Source organism: Lissotriton vulgaris, chromosome 3_1 (genome assembly GCF_964263255.1).
Source record: "Lissotriton vulgaris chromosome 3_1, aLisVul1.2, whole genome shotgun sequence".
Classification (NCBI taxonomy): domain Eukaryota; kingdom Metazoa; phylum Chordata; class Amphibia; order Caudata; family Salamandridae; genus Lissotriton; species Lissotriton vulgaris.
This window is the reverse complement of record NC_141689.1, coordinates 1,365,414,213-1,365,422,155: the sequence shown is the minus strand read 5'-3', so window position 1 is coordinate 1,365,422,155 and position 7,943 is coordinate 1,365,414,213. Positions and strand designations below refer to the sequence as shown.

The 7,943-nt window shown below is 48.9% G+C and overlaps 1 pseudogene across 1 annotated transcript; it reads right to left on the bottom strand.

Annotated features, from left to right (window-relative positions):
* Positions 1–3,726: 3,726 nt before the first annotated feature.
* LOC147727908 (small ribosomal subunit protein uS17 pseudogene) lies at positions 3,727–4,278 on the bottom strand (annotated as a pseudogene). Its single transcript, XR_015309351.1, has one exon. The product of XR_015309351.1 is annotated as a small ribosomal subunit protein uS17 pseudogene (transcript).
* Between the last annotated feature and the right edge of the window lie 3,665 nt (positions 4,279–7,943).

The window sequence follows — 7,943 nt, the reverse complement described above, 5'->3', positions numbered from 1 at the left end:
CTAAGCCTATTGACCAATGTAAAGCCACCATTTACAAAGGACAGGGACAGGAGCCAATTAAAAAGATGGGCAGAAAGTGGGAAGAGCTTTATGCCCACATCCTGAATACAGCATGTCTCGAAGAGACAGCGCAAGTGCTGCCTACGTGAGGCCTAAATATATATGTAGGGCCTCAATAAATGCGCAATCAGCAGATGAACAGCATTCAAGCCATCTATGCTCAAGCCGAAAGAAGAGGAAATAACGCCAGCATGTGCTGGCCAATTAGAAGGCAGCACGTGCTGTGCAGGTGAAACATAAAAAGGGACCAGGTGTAATGACAGAAGGGGGCAAGATATGAGGCATGAGCGTGGATGCTTGTGGTCATTCCCAATTCACGCTTGTCTAGATGGACGGAGCAATAAGGCGTTGATTGTAATGGCCTTGGGTGGATCAGTTAGTTGGGAGAAAGCAGAAGAGGTAAGAGTGGAGCAAATGGCAGGAGGGAATGCTTTAGGACAGAGCTTTCCAAACTATGTGTCCCGACACAGTACTGTGTTGCCTGCAAATGGTGGGTGTGTCACGGGCACTTAGCACATAACATCCGCTAATTAAGAGGCATTCCCAGACACTCTATGGGGGCCCGTCGATTCACAACAAAGCCTCATTAACAGGTAAATGCTCTTAAAGACCTGTGAAGTGCTTGGGTGCGGCTGTGTGTGTGCCCGGGAAGCTGGGGTGAGGTGACAGAGGGAGACAGAGGGAGGGAGGAAGACAGAGGGAGGGAGACAGAGGAAGGGAGACAAGAGGGAGGGAGACAGACAAGAGAGAGGGAGACAGACAAGAGGGAGGGAGACAGAGGGAGAGAGGGAGGAAGACAGAGGGGGCAGAAAGAGGGAGACAGAGAGAGAGAAGGGCATAGAAGTGTGAGTGAGACAGAGAGAGACAGAGGGAGAGAGATGAAGAAAGAGGGAGAGAGAGACAGAGGGAGAGCAAGAGAGAGCGAGAAAGAGAGGGAGACAGAGGGAGGGAGGAAGACAGAGGGAGGGAGACAGAGGAAGGGAGACAAGAGGGAGGGAGACAGACAAGAGAGAGGGAGACAGACAAGAGGAAGGGAGACAGAGGGAGAGAGGGAGGAAGACAGAGGGGGCAGAAAGAGGGAGACAGAGAGAGAGAAGGGCATAGAAGTGTGAGTGAGACAGAGAGAGACAGAGGGAGAGAGATGAAGAAAGAGGGAGAGAGAGACAGAGGGAGAGCAAGAGAGAGCGAGAAAGAGAGGGAGACAGAGCGAAAGGGAGGGAGACAGAGAAAGAGACAGGGAGAGAGAGGGGGGAGACAGAGATAGAGATAGAGATAGAGACAGGGACAGACAGAGACAGATAGAGACAGGGGCGGAGACGGGACAGAGACAGAGAGACGGAGAGGGAGACAGAGGGAGGGAGACAGGGACAGACAGACAGGGACTCACAGACAGACAGATAGAGGCAGAGACAGACAGATAGAGGCAGAGACTGAGGCAGGCAGAGCTAGAGAGGCAGAGAGACAGAGAGGGCAAGGGAGAGGGAGGGAGACAGAGAGAGAGAGAGGGAGACAGAGGGAGGGAGGGAGACAGACAGAGGGAGAGAGATAGTGGGAGGGAGGCAGACAAGAGGGAGAGAGGGAGACAAGAGTGAGTGAGACAGAGGGAGACAGAGAGAGAGAGGGAGAGATAGGGAGGGAGACAGAGAGAGACAGCTAGAGTGATGGAGGCAGAGACAGACAGAGATAGAGACAGAGACAGATAGAGGCAGAGACAGGGACAGACAGATAGAGGCAGAGACTGTAACATGCAGAGTCAGAAAGTCAGAGAGACAGAGAGGGAGGGAGACAGAGAGAGGGGGATGGAGGGAGGCAGAGTGAGACAGAGGGAGGGAGTCAGGGGAAGGCAGAGGAAAGGAGAGGGAGACAGACAGAGGGAGGGAGACATAGAAAGGGAGACAGAGAAAGAGGGAGACAGAGAGAGAGGGAGAGAGGGAGACAGAAAGAGAGAGGGAGACAGAGAGAGAGAGGGAGACAGAGAAAGAGGGAGACAGACAGAGGGAGACAGAGGGAGAGAAGAGGGACAGAAACAGACAGAGGGACGGAGAAAGAAGGTCCGAGACAGAAGGACGGAGACAGAAAGCGACAGACAGAGGGCGACAGACAAAGGGCGACAGACAGAAAGGGCGACAGGCAGAGGGAGACAGACAGAGGGAGACAGACACAGGGAGGAGGGTGACAGAGGGATGGAGACAGAAGGAGGGAGACAGACAGAGGGAGACCATTTGCCCACTTTTATTTCAAAATTTTCTTAGGTGGTTCGGGCTCTCTTGTTCGCTACACTGCCTTACTGTGTCACAAAATGATGCATCTCCAAAAAGTGTGTCACCAATAATGAAAAGTTTGGAAAGCTGTGCTTTAGGAGATGATGAGAGTGGGCTAGCAGAAGAATTGGAGTTTGGTAGAGTTAGAAATTATTGTATAAAGAGAAACTCTAAACAGCAGGCAGCCATGCTCCAAATACAGTTTTATTTTAGTTCTCCGTGATAAAATTGGGGAATTAATAAACATGATCTGTGGTTACACGTCTGACCAAATTTAGACCAATATTTTAAGGTAAAAGTAGTCCGGTGTGTTTCTATAATTGACAAAGAGGGAGTTTGCCGCAGGGCCTTAAAAACGTATTATCTGGAGGTTCTGATATCTGTAGGTGGGGTGGGGGTGGATGACTGATTCTTCTGGAGAGGTATTTGTGGAGGAGAGCACTCGCAGCATATAATTCCAGAGCGAGAAAAGGCATACCAGCTGTCAATTTAAAATATTTGAAGGGGCCTGGCAAGTGAAAGGCTTTAAGGTGCTGGAGACAGTGTGTGATAGAGAGCGAAGGAAAAGTGTAGCAAGGAAAAATGACAGCAAGGATTAGGCTTAAAATGCGTATTTACTGACATAGTAACATCGAAATACCTCATGCGTATCATTTCGAACAGTAATCAAACAACTCAATCAGTAATTCCAAGTGAAAAAAAATACAAAGTTGCTAAACATCTTGAGCATTCTATAAAATGGGTCTATTTACTTCAAGCTTAAATATTAATTAGTGAGAAAAATATTTTTACAAAGAAAAGATAACTCAACTTAAGTGGTTGGTTTTTAAACCAATTTCCATTACATTTTCATTTAGGCACATCTTCAACGAAATTATTCAAAACTGTGGTGTACAGAGCACCAGTCAAACAGCTTGGTAACAATGCAACAGAATATTTTGGTGCTGTTTGGGATGTTTTCTGTATCATGTTGAATACCAGGGGAAGGGGGCAAAATAAATCCTTAGGAGCAACACTATCTACAAAAGTTCATATTGTGCCTCTGTCGGTTCATCACTGGTGACCTGGACCGCCATGAAGAGATGTAGACTCATTTCGACTGTTGTTGACTTGAGGGTCTCCTCAAAATGAGTTGATGTCTCATCTAAAAAAAAAAACATCTATCAGTTCATCTGCCAAAGGATCATTTGTTGGCAGCAGGTGTCGTGGTAACTGAGTAACTAATTTCCCTCTCGAGTTTAAGCCTAATTAGTGTGAGATATCATCACACAGTGTTCGGTTCCTTTTTGCCTATCACTGTCTGACTGAAACTCGTCAGTACAGGACACTGCTCTGCAGTGGTAGGTTCCTCTGACTGGTCAGCATCCTGGTAGCTTAGACATTACCCACCTGCTTCTGAGCATAGTCACATGGTTTTACTGGTCCTGAAAAAAAACAAGTTTCAGCTTTAAAACTTCTGGAAATGTTTCTTGGTGCCAGCAGCCTTAGTCACTTTCAGTACATTGAAGCGGACAGTTTTGCTGAGGGGACGACACTCTCCCACTGTCACATTATCTCCCACCTGGACATCTCTGAAGGCCGGGGAGAGATGAACAGACATGTTCTTGTGGCGTTTCTCGAATCTGTTGTACTTCCGAATGTAATGCAGGTAGTCTCGACGGATGACAATTGTTCTCTGCATCTTCATCTTGGTTACAATACCTGACAGGATACACCCACGGAAGGAGACATTGACAGTAAAAGGACACTTCTTATTGATGTACGTGCCATCAATAGCCTCTCTGGGTGTCTTGAACCCCAACCCAATGTTCTTATAGTATCAAGGGAGCTTCTCCTTTGCACCTTCCCCAAGAAGCACGCGCTTCTTGTTCTGGAAGATGGTTGGCTGCTTCTGGTAAGCCCTTTCTGTCTGGATATCTGCCATCTTGCACCGCGCGAGGAAAAAAGAGGATTTCGCCCGGCCACACTCGCTACAAAAGTTCATATTGTGCCTCTGTCGGTTCATCACTGGTGACCTGGACCGCCATGAAGAGATGTAGACTTATTTCGACTGTTGTTGACTTGAGGGTCTCCTCAAAATGAGTTGATGTCTCATCTTTAAAAAAACAAAACATCTATCAGTTCATCTGCCAAAGGATCATTTGTTGGCAGCAGGTGTCGTGGTAACTGAGTAACTAATTTCCCTCTCGAGTTTAAGCCTAATTAGTGTGAGATATCATCACACAGTGTTCGGTTCCTTTTTGCCTATCATTGTCTGACTGAAACTCGTCAGTACAGGACACTGCTCTGCAGTGGTAGGTTCCTCTGACTGGTCAGCATCCTGGTAGCTTAGACATTACCCACCTGCTTCTGAGCATAGTCAGTGCAGGACATCCGCATGTCCTGCACTGAGTTGGCTCAGGAACTGCTGGATAGTGATTCAGTTGCCGCAGCGCATATCTGGTCATCACATGATGTACTGTGTTGACTAGGCTCAGATGCGAGTGGGTAACGACTCAGTTACCACAACGCCAGCCGATTGAAGGACCCAACCACTACAGAGCAGTGTCCCACACTTAAGCGGGTCAGTTAGACACCAATCAAGCACACTGTTGCCACGCGTTATGGTTTTCTCCCTTCTGTCTTATGTGCATGGTAAAGCTGAGATGTTATCTTTTCTCTGGAATCTTTTTTTTTACCGGTTAGTTTTCGAGCTTGAACTAAATAGACTACTTTTATAGAATGATCAAGAACTAAAGCAAAGTTGTGATTATTTCATTTGGAACGACTGTTTGAATAGTTGGCTTTATGGTTATTGCTGTAAAAGATACTAGGGAGGTATTTCCTTTTAGTATTTATGTTCCTAGGGTCCACCCTTGCCTAGTCCTATTTCGACAGAGGTGGACAGGGACCCAAGGCTAGAAAAGCTGACGGGTCTGCTCATAGCATTAGTGTGTTTCGGCATAGTTGTCTGGATATGAGGATGAAACAGGCTGGCCAGCGCTCTAGTGCAGGGGTAGAGCCAGTGGTCGAAGTGGTAAATAAACAGTAGGGGAACTGTGGGTGGAGAATCAGGGGGCGGGAATAACTGAAGATTAAATCAGTGGGCGGAGTCAGGGGTGTGGCTAGAAATAGCAAAGCATACCAATTTTTAGTAAGTTTACAATTTCACTGACCAGTTACAGCTTATAACGTTACTTAATTAAAACAATGGACAAACATGTTTATTTGAGGTTTAATTCAGGAAAAAGCTAACACTTATAGGGAATACAGGTTTATGTAAAGCATGTGAAATATAAGCAGGAACAACATGTTACCTTAATGCTTTTACTCTCATTGTTGAGAAATCCATGATTATTTTTTTTCTGAAACATTGAGGGCATGATTACATGGCTCCTCATGTACACATGTGTTAAGCAGGGCTCAGAAGAGAAAGGAACTCTGTAGGAGATTCTAGACTCATGAAAACCCACAAAGGCTCCTTCATATTCATGTCAGCCAATTAGCTGCTCAATCATAGTATAGCAAAAAGAACAATTGGTGGACAGAATGCAGAACAATATCATACATTCACGCCAGTACAGAGATCTGGGCTTAAATCCATCGTTTTTTTGCTCACCATGCCATTTCAGTTTGGACCCAGCCATATGCAAATCAGTGTTGATCCTGTGTTCAATGTGAACAGTCGAGCCCGAACTGCCAGGCCATATGTAGTCAAGTGTCCTTTCATTCAGGAAATGAACACAAAGCAGTACCCACTGAACTATGCACATAAAATATTACTCTTTGATATGGATGGTACATGTTCTTTGCAGCAGGCATATTACCCCTCTGCGCTACCTTAGATGAGTAAAACATCCACTAGATAAAACATGCTCCCATCTGTCTCCAGCAGGTACATTGATCACCAAAGTTATCTTGGCACTTGTATTGATGACCAAAACCTGCTGAATATACAAAGAACTTTGCAGTGTTTTTAAAACTCCTGCACTTGTACAAAACCGGTCCCCCCAAACTAAACTGGCCCCCTACCCTTCCCGTCGCCCCGGGAAATGCCTGCTCCTACCCTTTCACTGCTCCTGTCCAGTCAGTACTCCTGCTCATGCTCGATCAACACTCCTGCTTCGTAAATTCCCATGCCCCCTCCCTTCTCCTGCCCCGTCACTTCTCCTGGCCCGTCACTTCTCCTGCCCTGTTCACTGCTCCTGCCCTGTTAACTGCTCCTGCCCTGTTCACCGCTCCTGTCTGTTCATCGCTCCTGTCCGTTCACCGCTCCTGTCCTTTCACTGCTCCTGCCCGGGTTCTGCTCCTGCTGATGCCTAATCACTGCTTCTGCCACGTCTCCTCTCCAGCCCCATCACCTCTCCTGCCCCATCACCTCTCCTGTCCCATCACTTCTCCTGCCCATCACTTCTCCTGCCCGGTCACCTCTCCTTCCCAGTCGCCTCTCCTTCCCTGGTGCCTCTCCTTCCCTGGCACCTCTCCTTCCATGGCACCTCTCCTGCCCTGTTGCCTCTCCTGCCCCTTTTCCTGTCCCGTCACTTCTCATGTCCTATCACTTCTCCTGCCCCATCACCTCTGCCCCGTTCACTGCTCCTGCCCTGTTCACTGCTCCTGCCCGCCACCTTTGCCCTGTTCACTGCTTCTGCCCTGTTCACTACTCCTGCCCCATTCACTATTCCTGCCCCATTCTCTACTCCTGCCCTGTTCACTGCTCCTGCCCCGTTCACTGCTCCTGTCCGTTCACTGCTCCTGCCCGGTTACCACTCTTGCTCATGCCTAATCACCGCTCCTGCCCCATCACTTCTCCTGCTTGGTCACTTCTCCTGCCCGTCACCTCTCCTGCACATCACCTCTCCCGCCAAATCACCTCTCCTGCCCCATCTCCTCTCCTTCCCCGTCACCTATCCTGCCTCGTCACGTCACCTGCCCGTCACTTCTCCTGGCCCGTCACTTCTCCTGCCCTGTTCACTGCTCCTGCCCTGTTCACTGCTCCTGCCCTGTTCACCGCTCCTGTCTGTTCATCGCTCCTGTCCATTCACCGCTCCTGTCCTTTCACTGCTCCTGCCCGGGTACTGCTCCTGCTGATGCCTAATCACTTCTTCTGCCACGTCTCCTCTCCAGCCCCATCACCTCTCCTGCCCCATCACCTCTCCTGTCCCATCACCTTTCCTGCCGCATCACCATTCCTGCCCTTCACTTCTCCTTCCCGTCACTTCTCCTGCCCATAATTTTTCCTGCCTGTCACTTCTCCTGCCCATCACTTCTCCTGCCCGGTCACCTCTCCTTCCCAGTCGCCTCTCCTTCCCTGGTGCCTCTCCTTCCCTGGCACCTCTCCTTCCAAGGCACCTCTCCTGCCCTGTCGCCTCTCCTGCCCCTTTTCCTGTCCCATCACTTCTCATTTCCTATCACTTCTCCTGCCCCATCACTTCTGCCCCGTTCACTGCTCCTGCCCCGTTCACTGCTCCTGCCCCGCCACCTCTGCCCTGTTCACTGCTTCTGCCCCGTTCACTACTCCTGCCCCATTCACTATTCCTGCCCCATTCACTACTCCTGCCCTGTTCACTGCTCTTCCCCGTTCACTGCTCCTGTCCGTTCACCGCTCCTGCCCGGTTACCGCTCTTGCTCATGCCTAATCACCTC